Genomic DNA, 13542 nt, shown 5'->3' with positions numbered 1-13542 from the left:
TAAAAGACACTTGCTGCAGTCCGGCACTGAGTGGTTCTTCGGATCATGTCTGGTGGCTCCGCGGATTATAACAGAGAACATGGCGGCCCAGAGGGAATGGACCCCGATGGTGTCATCGAGAGCAACTGGAATGAGATTGTTGATAACTTTGATGATATGAACTTAAAGGAGTCTCTTCTTCGGGGCATCTATGCTTATGGTTTTGAGAAGCCATCAGCTATTCAGCAGAGAGCTATTATTCCATGTATTAAAGATCCAAAAGGTAATTCTGGCACTTGGAGATTATATGGGAGCAACTTGTCATGCCTGCATTGGTGGAACAAATGTTCGAAATGAAATGCAAAAACTGCAGGCTGAAGCACCACATATTGTTGTTGGAACACCAGGGAGAGTGTTTGATATGTTAAACAGAAGATATCTCTCTCCAAAATGGATCATAATGTTCGTTTTGGATGAAGCAGATAAAATGCTGAGCCGAGGGTTTAAGGATCAAATCTATGAGATTTTCCAAAAATTAAATACTAGTATTCAGGTGGTGTTGCTTTCTGCCACAATGCCAACAGATGTGTTGGAAGTGACCAAAAAATTCATGAGAGATCCAATTCGAATTTTGGTGAAAAAGGAAGAATTGACCCTTGAAGGAATCAAACAGTTTTATATTAATGTTGAAAGAGAGGAATGGAAGTTGGATACACTTTGTGACTTGTACGAGAAACTGACAATTACACAGGCTGTTTTTTTCCTCAATACAAGGCGCAAGGTCGACTGGCTCACAGAGAAAATGCATGCCAGGGACTTCACAGTTTCTGCCCTGCATGGTGACATGGACCAGAAAGAAAGAGATGTTATCATGAGGGAATTTCGATCAGGGTCAAGCCGTGTTCTGATCACTACTGACCTGTTGGCTCGTGGAATTGATGTGCAACAAGTGTCATTGGTTATAAACTATGATCTACCTACCAATCGTGAAAATTATATTCACAGAATTGGCAGAGGGGGTCGATTTGGGAGGAAAGGTGTGGCTATAAACTTTGTTACTGAAGAAGACAAGAGGATTCTTCGTGACATTGAGACTTTCTACAATACTACAGTGGAGGAAATGCCAATGAATGTGGCCGATCTTATTTAATTCCTGGGATGAGATAGTTTTGAATGCAGTGCTCGCTGTTGCTGAATAGGCGATCACAATGTGCATTGTGCTTCTTTCGTTGGGAATATTTGAATCTTGTCTCAATGCTCATAACGGATCAGAAATACAGATTTTGATAGCAAAGCGATATTAGTTGTGAGCTCTTGTGAGGAAAGTCATTGGCTTTGTCCTCTTTAGAGTTAGACTGTTGGGGTGGGTATAAAAGATGGGGTCTGTAAAATCTTTCCTAGAAATTTATTTCCTAGTTCTGTAGAAATGGTTGTATTAGATGTTCTCTATCATTTAATAATATACTTGTGGACTAAAAGATATAAGTGCTGTATAAAATCAGCCAATTATGTTAAACTAGCATATCTGCCTTTATTGTGTTTGTCATTAGCCTGAATAGAAAGGCCTTTAAAATTGATTTTTTTTTTTAGCATTTGAATGCATTTTGTTTGGTATTATATTTATTCAATAAAGTATTTAATTAGTGCTAAGTGTGAACTGGACCCTGTTGCTAAGCCCCAGCAAGCAATCATCCTAGGTAGGGTTAAACCCCCAGTAAAATTGCCATATTGCACATGTCTTAATGAAGTTTGAATGTTAAATAAATTGTATATTCACTTAAAAAATAAAATAAAATAAAAGACACTTGCTCCTTGGAAGTAAAGCTATGACCAACCTAGACAGCATATTAAAAAGCAGAGATTATTACTTTGCCAACAAAGGTCCGTCTAGTCAAAGTTATGATTTTTCCAGTAGTCATGTATGGATGTGAGAGTTGGACTATAAAGAAAGCTGAATGCTGAAGAATTTATGCTTTTGAACTGTGGTGTTGTAGAAGACTCTTTAGAGTCCTTTGAACTGCAAGGAGATCCGTCCAGTCAATCCTAATGGAAATCAGTCCTGAATATTCGTCGGAAGGACTGATGCTGAAGCTGAAACTCCCAGCATCAGGGTCGTTTCTTATAAGTCAGCACTTCACATCAGGTGGCCAAAGTACTGGAGCTTCAGCTTCAGCATCAGTCCTTCCAATGAATATTCAGGATCGATTTCCTTAGGATTGACTGGTTTGATCTCCTTGCAGTCCAAGGGAATCTCAAGAGTCTTCTCCAACAAGGATGGGTGTATCAGCTCAAAATAGGTGAGCACCTTGCGCCATCTAGTGGAGTTACACAAAAAACATTTCCAGTGATTTGTTCAATTGCTTAGCAGCATCTGACTCCTTAGGACCCCATGGACTGCAGCATGCCAGCCTTCCCTGTCCTCCACTATCTCCTGGAGTCTGATCAAATTCATGTCCATTGAGTCGGTGATGCTGTCTAACCATCTAATCCTCAGCCGCTCCCTTCTCCTTTTGCCTTCAATCTTTCCCAGCAGCAGGGGCTTTTCCAGTGATTTACTGACCTGGATTTGCAGACCCACACCATTTAAAAGCCACTTTGGATACACTTAGGAATCACAGTAAAGACAGAAACTTTGAATAAAACCGGAATCTTTCCCCCACTAAGCAACAGCTCTAAAATCATTCTTTCAGACTCTCCCAGCCTTGTGCCCCCGATTCTGTACAGCAGCTTTGTATTAAAAATACCGCGCCCCCACCACGTGTCCTAGAAGAGACCACCCTGCTTATCATAGGATCTCAGAGATTTCCTTCCTTCACTATGTGATGCAGCGGCTTCTGGCAAAGTCAGCAGCGCTGCTGGCTGCCTAAGGGCAGCTGCAGGGCATGATGGAAAATGCAGATTCCTGAGGCCTGCTCACCTCTTGTCAGCTGCACACTTTGCTGTTGACGTAAATGCTGTTTGAATGTGCTGTTCCATGCATGGTACAAGGGCCTCCCCAAATTTCTGCAAATTCTATGTCTCATTCTTATGGTAGCATCTGCTTTTCATCTTGCTGAACCCCCAGTCTCGGTTCTACCTTTCCTCTGCTGGTTTTTTTGGTACCAAAATGCAGCTTCCTCCTACTTCCTGGCATAGAAAGTGAAAGTGAAAGTATCAGTCACTCAGTGGTGCCCAGATTTCTGTGACTCTACGGACTAGGGTCCACCAAGCTCCTCTGTCCGTGGAATTTTCCAGGCAAGAATACTGGAGTGGGTAGCCATTCCCTTCTCCAGGGGATCTCCCCAACCCAGGGACTGAACCCAGATCTCCTGCATTGTAGGCAGATTCTTTACCATCTGAGGCTTGAGAAAGACTGCTTTCCCAGCCCCACTGAAATGAAGCCTGGCTGTGTGCCTTCCTCTGGCCAGTGAACTGTGGACGGAAATGACATATGTCATTTCCAGACATAAACATCTAAATAATGTACTCTTCCTCACTTTTCCATTCTCTCCACCACAGCCTCCCAGCAGGGTTGGTCTTGTTCATTTTCCTGCCACAGAGACTGGCTGCCTGCCCGGCTCCATCCAGCTTACAGATTCTTTGCCTGGCTTCTGAGTTTTCCCTCTGTTGTGCTTTGGTATCTACATAGAACTATAACCCCATAATGAACCTCCTCTTTGGCCAGGGGGCTTCAAACTTGGATGCTGTCATACCCATTCCATCTTTTCATTTTTGTGCAGCTCTTTTCCTAAATTATGTATAGCATTATGCTCTCATATGACCCAGTTTTCAAATCTCTAACAATCCTGACTACTGTCCAGTAGTTTATCTCTAATTTCTTAGAGTCCCTCATGCTATTTCGTTCAGAATTGAATACAATTTTCCAGGTAGAGTCTACACTGGAGAATGCCCTGACCCTTTACTGCAATTTACTTTTGCCTATCAAGATGTCTTTGAATTCTCAACCTGTCTTCCAAAATATTAGGCACCCTTTCCAACAACTTGTTGTCTGAAATTTTGTCCAGCATTTCGTTCAAGTCTACTTCAAGTATATATTTGTTTGTTTTGTTTTTTCAATCAGCGTTATTACTGAGGTATAACATATTCATAGGAGAAGGAAATGGCAACCCACTCCAGTGTTCTTGCCTGGGAACTCTCGTGGATGAAGGAGCCTGTTGGGCTACAGTCCATGGGGTCGCAAAGAGTCGGAAATGACTGAGAGACTAAAGAACAACAGTGTGTATACAATACAATTCACCAATTTTAAGTGTGTAGTTGGATAAATTTTGACAGATATATAGAGTTGTATAATCATACCACGGTCATGATATAGTCATGATGTTTCCATGTCGTAAAGTTAGCACCCCCTTTGCTGCTAATCCCCTTCTACGTCAAGTTTCTTTTATTTGAACAGGTTCCGTGAGTTTTACAATTCTTTTTCTCACCACAAAATCTATTCCTTCATGTTAACATGAATCTACTCGTAAGAGCTTTTCTGCTTGGGTTTGTTCAGACAACAGGTTCCGTAATGAAGGCTTGGAAAGCTCATTCGTTTTCATTTTCCACCTCGTCCATGATAAGCATATTAGAATCCATTTGTGCTTATAAGAACTCTGGGTCTCCAGTGTAGAAACTTTGGGATAAAAAGAACTGAAGTTAGTTCAATCAAGCACTGTATAATCAGCAATCCTTTAGGCAGGGCAGGAAATGGCTCTTTGCCTTCCACGAACTCACAAATCAAGGGGGAGAGTTAGGCTATGATACATGATCGTGTTAATGGATTGCGTGTGTGTTACCAGCCCCTGGCTCTGCTGACAGGAAGGATGGCCCTTCGGTGCCTGGCCAGGCTTGGGCCCTCGCCTATGGTTTGGCCTCCAGTCAACGCCAGCACTCACCTGAAGGTGGCTTGGTCCTTCCTGCTTCCTGACCCTTGAGAAGGTCTTTACAGCACTCATAACTTCCCGTGGTCTTCAGATCCCCTTCTGCCTCCTGTGCACCCGCCTCCTAGGACTTCGGATCTCAGGCTGGCCTGCTTTGCCTTCTCTCGCCCATCCACCCCCTGAATCCCACTCTGATTCATCACCCCGTGTGCCTCCCGCCCTGTTCCTGCCTTGCAGAGTCTAAGGAGCCTTAGTCATCAAACCCCTTCCACACACATAGAACCTTGTCAGACTGCTCCCTTTTCTAGTTATTAAACCCTCTTTTGAATGGTTTCATTCACTCAGGCTTCTTTTTTTTTTTTAATTTTTTCAAAATAAAATCAACCTCAAAGGCCTTCCCTGGTGGTCCAGTGGTTGAGACTTCATCTTCCAATCCTGGGGTTGCAGGTTCGATCCCTGGCCGGGGAACTAAGATCCCACATACCTCAAAAAACCAAAACATAAAACAGAAAGAGTATTGTAACAAATTCAGTAAAGACATTGAAAATGGTCCACACTGAAAAAAACGTTAATAAAATAAATAAATAAAAATAAAATCAACCTCAAGCTCTGAAACCTATAATGTATAGCATCTAAAGGTCTTCTTTTTTGGAAATGGAGGGAACCCAATGGGAATCCTTTACAAGCTGTTTCTCTGAAACTTCTTTTGGTTCCCTTGGCCCTTAGTCTGGGCCAAGACATGGTTAATTTGAATTAGTGCAGTGCAGCCTTATTACCATCACATTCCTCCTGGGTTTATTTTCCTCTTAATCCATTGCTTGTGCTCCTCCTTCTGGCTGATGGTCCCATTCTAAGGAAGAGCCAAGGTAAATAAACTCCTGGTTGACTTTACTCTATTTTCCCTGGCTTCAGGCCTAGTGTTCTTCATTTTTTCCCATGTGCTCCAGACATCATTTTATTTTTATTTGATTTTACTTTTTAAACAAAGACTAATTTTTAGGGGAGGGGGGAGTGCAGCATGTGGGATCTTAGTTCACTAACCAGGGATTGAACCCGAGCCTCCTGCATCAGAAGCAGAGTCTTAACCAGTCAACCACTAGCGAAGTCCCCCAGACATAGTTTTAAAGGTGCGTTTTGGTGTTGGGATCTCTTGATTTATTCCTACTGTATAGCACAGGGAACTCTACTCAGTACACTCTGATAACTTTATGGGAAAAGAATCTGAAAAAGAATCAGATAACAATCCTTCTGCTGTGTACCTCCAACTAACACAACATCATTGTGTGAGAGTTGGACCATAAAGAAGGTTGAGCACCGAAGAACTGATGCTTTTGAACTGTGGTGTTGGAGAAGACTCTTGAGAAATCCTTGGCCTGCAAGGAGATCAAACCAGTCCATCCTAAAGGAAATCAACTCTGAATGTTCATTGGAAGGACTTATGCTGAAGCTGAAGCTCTAATACTTTGGCCACCTGATGCCAAGAACTGGCTCATTGGGAAAGACCCTGATGCTGAGAAAGATTGAAGGCAGGAGGAGAAGGGCACGACAGAGGATGAGATGGTTGGATGGCATCACTGACTCAGTGGACATGAGTTTGAGCAAACTCCAGGAGATGGTGAAGGACACGGAAGCCTGGCGTGCTGCAGTCCATGTGGTTGCAAAGAGTTGGACATGACTGAGCAACTGAACAGCACAACACTGTAAATCAACTATACTCCAATATAAAATTAAAAAAATTTTTAAAGTATGACGCGTCACACACTCTAACTTTGTATTTTTGGCTCATGCAAGCTCTATCCAATTTCTAACATTTTTCTTCTGAAATTTATGTTCTGTCCCCAAATTACAGTAACCCACACTTATGCTTGTTGTTGTTCAGTCGCTTAGTCGTGTATGTCTCTTTGCGACCCCAGGGACCACAGCAATCTTGATTCCAGCTTGTGCTTCATTCAGCCTGGCATTTCGCATAATGTATTCTTCATATAAGTTAAATAAGCAGGGTGACAGTATACAGCCTTGACACACTCCTTTCTCAATTTAGAACCAGTCTGTTATTCCAAGTCCAGTTCTAACTGTTGCTTCTTGACCTAGATACAGGTTTCTCAGGAGGCAGGTAAGGAGGTCTGGTATTCCCATCTCTAAGAATTTTTCACAGTTGTGATCCACACAGTGAAAGGCTTTAGCATAGTCAATAAAGAAGCAGTAGATGTTCTTCTGGAATTCTCTTGCTTTTTCTATGATCCAACAGGTATTGGCAATTTGATCTCTGGTTCCTCTGCCTTTTCTAAATCCAGGTTGAGCATCCGAAAGTTCTCAGTTCACGTACTGTTGAAGCCTTGCTTGGAGAATTTGAGCATTATTTTGCTAGTGTGAGAGATGAGTGCAATTGTGTGGTAGTTTGAACATTCTTTGGTATTGCCTTTCCTTTGGGATTGGAATGAAAACTGACCTTTTCCAGTCCTATGGCCACTGCTGAGTTTTCCAAATTTGCTGGCATATTGAGTGCAGCACTTTCCAAGCATCATCTTTCAGGATTTGAAAGAGCTCGGCTGGAGTTCCATCCCCTCCACCAGCTTTGTTATCCTTAGTGATGCTTCCTAAGGCCCACTTGACTTCGCACTCCAGGATGTCTGGCTCTAGGTGAGTGTTCATACCGTAGTGGTTGTCTGGGCCATTAAGATCTTTTTTGTAGAGTTCTTCTGTGTATTCTTGCCACCGCTTCTTAATATCTTCTGCTTCTGCCCTTTATTGTGCCCATCTTTGCATAACATGTTCCCTAGGTATCTCTAATTTTCTTGAAGAGATCTCTAGGCTTTCCCATTCTATTGTTTTCCTCTATTTCTTTGCATTATTCACTTAAGAAGGCTTTCTTATCTCTCCTTGCTATTCTTTGAACTCTGCATTCAGACGGGTGTATTTTTTGAGAAGAAAAAAGACCTGACAGAATGATATAGTAGCGTCTTGAGAAATTAAAAAAAAATAATCCTTGAAGAACCTAATGCAAAATATCTTAACCTGACTATCATAAAAAAGGCATCTAAGTTCAAAGACATGTAGAAAGCAGACCTGGTCCATATCACACCCAATCTGAACAAGCAGGTAAGGATCGGATACAGCTATTTGTAAGTTATATCACCTTTTGACTTCAGACTTTTAAAAGTATACTCTTTCACAACGGTAGAAATAAAACTGGATTTTGTAATTGTGTGATGGTTATCACGACACCATTATCTAAGCTACCAAAACTTACACTCAGAGCCACAAACCCAAGTGTATCGATGTTCCTGAGAATTCTCATTGGGCAATAAATGAGTTATTATTTTATTTAAACATTATGAAATGTACTGAATTTTTTTTCTCTTAGATTTCCTACCGATTCTCACATTTATGGAAGTGAATATTCCTGCAACATTTGTGGTAGCGATTTCCATATAAATCCAGACTGTGTAAGTAACAATGGAAAGTACCAATGGATACCTTCCATTCACCGGTGACAGCCACCCAGGCCCAAGGCTAGTGGAAGGAGCCCAGGTGAGGACCCCATGACCTGAGTACACACCTGCCCTGGTAGGGAGCCTGGCACTTCTGGATGGCAAGAGAGATCAAACGTGGTGAGTTTTTTTTCATGACCTTGGAATCTGGAGATAGGTCATCAGCATAAAAAGAGAAGCCTGGCTCAGGCTGCTCTTAGCTTGACTTGTCCTAAGGTCGTTCCAAATACCAGATTACAGTCATCAAGAGGAACTGATCAATGGAAGGGGCCAGAATTTTGGAACTCATACTTAACGTTTGCAAAACGTGCAGTAAGGTCTGAATAGTCATTATCTCAGCGGGGGATGCAAAGCTGTGATGGAACTTTTCCGTGAGGGCCGGGTTGAAGCACCCACTTGGCTGGGAGCTCCCCCAGCCCAGCCTGCACACAAGGGAGGGAAGGAGTGGTTTTCTCACTTCCAGCGTCCAGAAGATACATCTTCCCAGAGAGTATAGCACCGTGCAATTTCTAAGGCCGAAGGGAAAACCTGGGCAGAAAAATAGAGGCAACTCTCAGTTGCATCCTCTGTGATTGTATTTTATGCTCCAGGCAGGTTTTCTTTGGCTGTTTAGAACAGTAGCAGTAGTGACGCAAGCACAGGACAGCCACTCGCTCTGTGCCAGCACCTAATCTCATTCGTTCTTGGTCTGCTCTTCCTCCCTGCTGCGCTATGACATGACGGTATAGCCCCATTTTACCGGTGAAGAAACTGATTTACAGAGAGAGGCAATCTCCCACTACAGTCACTGGTCTAGTAAGAGACAGACTCTAGGTTTTGAAGATGGTGTCGTGTCCCTTTGGGGCTTCCCATGCGGCTCAGCTTAAGAATCTGCCTGCTAATGCAGGAGACTTGGGTTCATTACCGGAGTCAGGAAAAATCCTCGAGGAGGAAATGGCAACCCACTCCAGTATTCCTGCCTGGGAAATCTCATGGACAGAGGAGCCTGGTGGGCTACAGTCCTTGATGACACAAAGAGTCAGACACGACTGAGCACATCATGTTCCATTATTGGGAACTAAATAGCTTGATGCAAAAATATTTTGAAAAGGACAACGCATGAAAGGAAAGAGTTATTACTTTGGGGCCAGATCACCTTCCAAGAGTGGTTCAAGTCAGTGTTGATCCTTAAGGGTCAGTTATGTTCAAAGGCACTGTGGTGACTGCTGTATACAGTGCCAGGCACAGAGTAGGCTATCTATGAAGGCTGGGTTTTTTAGTTTATTGAAATATAGTTGATTTACAGTGTTGGGTTAGTTTCTGCTGTATGGCAAGGTGATTTAGTTACACACATATATATATTCTTTTTCCATTATGATTTATTACAGGATATTGAATATAGTTCCCCATGCTCTACATGGGACCTTGATGTTTATCCATCCTATAGGTAATAGTTTGCATCTGCTGACCCCAAGCTCCCAATCCATCCCTCCCCCTCCTTTTCCCCCTTGGTAACCACACATCTGTTTTCTATGTCTCTGAGTCAGTTTCTGTTTCGTAGACAAGTTTGTTTGTGTCACAGTTTAGATTCCACATATAAGTGATATCATATGGTATTTGTCTTTCTCCGTAAAGAACAGTGGATGAAGGTGTGGTGGTCTCTGCACTTGAGAAAATGTGGCAGGGCATGGAGTTGTGTGCTGCAGATATGCCCCCAATGACACGAGTGATGAATGTCAGCCAGAGGAATCCGTAGCATGTTGGTGACAGAAGTCGCAATGAAGATGACCTTTGAAAGGGGGATGTGATGCTGATAGATGGACATTGGAGCAGAAGGTGGGATTTGCAGGCAAGGGAGCTCTGTCGGGGAAGCCCTTGGATGAACGGTTTGGAGCTGAGTAAATTGTCTGGCTTTGTGGGGTGTAGGGCTTCCCTGGTAGCTCAGTTGGTAAAGAATCCACCTGCAATGCAGGAGACCCCAGTTCGATTCCTGGGTCAGGAAGATCTACTGGAGAAGGGATAGGCTACCCACTGCAGTATTCCTGGGCTTCCCTTATGGCTCAGCTGGTAAAGAATCTGCCTTCAATGCTTGAGATCTGGGTTCAGTCCCTGGGTTGGGAAAATCCCCTGGAGAAGGGAACAGCTACCCACTCCAGTATTCTGGCCTAGAGAATTCCATGGACTATATAGTCCATAGGGTCGAAAAGAGCCGGACACGACTGAGTGACTTTCACTTTGTGGTGTGTAGGTCACCTGGAGATCAGGCTGAAGGTAGTGGATTGACCACTGTGAAGTCACTTTTGGCTGGATCTTCTATAGGAAGAGAGTGGAGACTCTGGAGCAGGGAGTAACTGCTTCAGAGCAGCACCTGGGTGCTGTGTTCAGCCATGGTGTGAGGGTGATGGATTCAGAAACTGTAGCCAAGGCATCCTCTAGAAAACACTGCTAGCATTCCAGAAAATTAGTGAATGTGATGACAGTGGGAATGGAGAGGAAGTGGAATCCAGATCAACTGGTACGTTCCCAGAAATGCTTACCACGTTCACTCTTAGCTGAGACCAAGCATTTGGGGGGCGGGGAGCGGGGTGTGTGTGTAAATTCACTACCAAAGTCATGCAGTACATGCTTAACAAAACCAAATCAGTACTATCTGGGGTCTGACCCCACGTCATCTTCACTTATAGCAAACGCTGCTCTGTCTTCAACTAATAGATTTATCTGGTTAGCTTAGACCTCTATTTTACTTAAACAAAAATAGGTGGTGTGTAAAACAAGTGATTTTCTTTGTTCTGCCAAGGTTACCTGTATTCCTTGCTGAAAATATTTTAACTGACTTGGAATCGGTTTTCTTTGCTCTTTAAATTGTTTTTTAAATGTTTAATTGTGAAATATCACAGAGGAAAATTTAAAATATACTTGTTTAATGGAAGCAAGCCAAGTGTTCACGGCAGGATGAATGGATAAAGAAAATATGATATATACATACAGTAGGTGATTATATTCAGCCTTTTTTTTTATGTGGACCATTTTTTTTGATGTCTTTATTGAATTTGTTACAATATTGCTTCTGTTTGATGTTTTGTCTTTTTTTGGATCTTAGCTCCCTGACCAGGGATCAAATCTGCTTTGAAAGGCGAAGTCTTAACCACTTGGACTGCCAGGGACGTCTGATAAATAAAGAAGGAAATCCTGATGTAAATGACAACATGAATACACCTTGAGGACGTTATGCTAAGTTAAATAAGCCAGTCACAAAAGGACAAATACTGGATGATTCCACTTACATGAGGTATGTAAGGTGATCGTACTCATAGGAAAAACAAGTAGTAGGTGGTTGCCAGGAGCTGGGGCCAGGCAGAATGGAGAATTATTGTTTACTGGGGACAGGGTTTTAGTTTTGCTAGATGAACAATTTCTAGAGAGAGGCACTTCACAACAACGTGCACGTAGTTAATAATCTTAGATTTAATTCTCTTCTTTCTTTTATTATTATTTGCTCTAACGTCTGTCTTAACCCAATACCATCTTTGTAACCCCCATTTTCAAGTATTTAGAAAAAATAAGATAGATTTTAATGCAATCTCAACTTTCAGTCTGCTTTTGTCCCTTGGAGATAAAATGTAAATCTTAGAGACAGCATAAAGTTGAACTTTTTAAAAAAAATCAGTAAACCTTCATAATCTTACAGATACATTTAATCCATTTGCATTTATAGTACATTTGAAGCAACACTCCCAGTTATTTTGGGCACGTGCTTGGATTTAACAAATTTGTAGTTTTTTAAAGATCATCTTGCGTTATTTGAATGTCAGTTTATCTTCTTTGGCATGGTTTTTTATTTTCTCTTTCCACTTGCCTTGTTTTTGAAATAAACTTTAAGCCGTGTCCCTTTAAAGCAAACCAGAAGACAATCTCAGAAAAGTGATGTGTTTGTCCTGGGTTCACTGCAATCCACGCGGTGAGTGTCAGGGCCATGGAAAGCAGCCGAGTCTGGTCGGTACCGGTCTGGTAGAAACAGCCCTACGTCACAGGTCACACGGGTCATCACAGACTTCCTGTTTTCATGGGGTGCAAGTTCCCTTGTGTTAGTGAACTTTTAGAGAAATTATTTCAGCAGCAGCTCCCTGACCAGGTGCTGGATCAAACAACTTTGGACAGAAAGGCGGTAGTTCCATCCTGGTAAAGGAAACTGCCAGAAAAGACATGGGAGCTGGCCAGACTGGGGTCCACAGCCTGGCTGTGTGCAAGCAGATATCTGGAGTAGAGGCTCAAGAAACAGTTTCATCAAATAGACTGGTCACCCAGCTTGGGGACCACAGGTAAACTTTAGTGTAAATTCACACCCGGAACCCCGATCCCAGGGAGGAAACCCAGGGCGCCTCTCCCGGCACCTACTGAACTTTGATTCTCAACCTTGAATCAAGTCCCCACTTGCTGACTGTGAGATGGGGAATCAATTACCGAATCTTCTTTTCCGCCATTGTGAATGGAGATAAATGTAGTACACACCTGATATGGCTCTTTTATAGTTGAAAAGTAAAGGACTAAAGTTAATGCAAGTAAAAGAGACTGATACCACAGAGAACTTCATGAATCCTAGTTATCATTGTTACTAGGATTCCTGACCGTGAGCAGGAAGGGATTCCAGGCTGGGCTGTCCCTGGTTCTGGGACTAGGGGGAGCTGATTTTCCACCGACCTGAGTGAGGCTGACTGGAAGCAGTGGGAACAGACTCTGTTCTCTTCATCAAAGATGTTCCCAAAGTTTCCTCGCTGCAGGGCGTGCCTCCCACACTGCTTCTCACCCAGTTCTTTCATGAAATAGGTTCTCGGTAATCAAAGGGAGACGGAAAAACGCATTGCTCATGAGTGCTTTGCTCAGAAACTCTGGGGTTTCTTCTCCTCCTTTCCCTAAATTCCTCCTGCTTTCACTTTAGGCTTTTGTTTCCAGAAACTTTTTAACTTTAGGTTTTTCCCATCTGACTCAATTTCTCGGAAAAGTTCCTCACCTGGTCTTTCAAAGAGGATGACACTGACCTTTAGATCTCTTTGATTTTAAGATGAACAGAAATCAGCGGAAAGGGAAAAAAAAAAAAATACCGCACATCCATCTGACCCTGACATGCTCTTACAGCCCAGGGACTGCCTCTGGCTTGGCTGTTTGAATAACCTCTGGGCATCTGATCCACCCCCAGAGCTTAAGTTTGAACTCCAGAACAAATATTTGTCTGGTTT

The 13542-nt window shown here is 42.7% G+C and overlaps 1 pseudogene; it reads left to right on the top strand.

The window, feature by feature from the left end:
- On the top strand, positions 1-1779 carry LOC109567891 (eukaryotic initiation factor 4A-II pseudogene; annotated as a pseudogene).
- The last annotated feature ends 11763 nt before the right edge of the window (positions 1780-13542 follow it).

This window comes from Bos indicus, chromosome 13, assembly GCF_029378745.1.
Source record: "Bos indicus isolate NIAB-ARS_2022 breed Sahiwal x Tharparkar chromosome 13, NIAB-ARS_B.indTharparkar_mat_pri_1.0, whole genome shotgun sequence".
NCBI classification, from domain to species: domain Eukaryota; kingdom Metazoa; phylum Chordata; class Mammalia; order Artiodactyla; family Bovidae; genus Bos; species Bos indicus.
The sequence above is the reverse complement of the archived record's forward strand: the minus strand, read 5'-3'. Positions and strand labels throughout refer to the sequence as shown.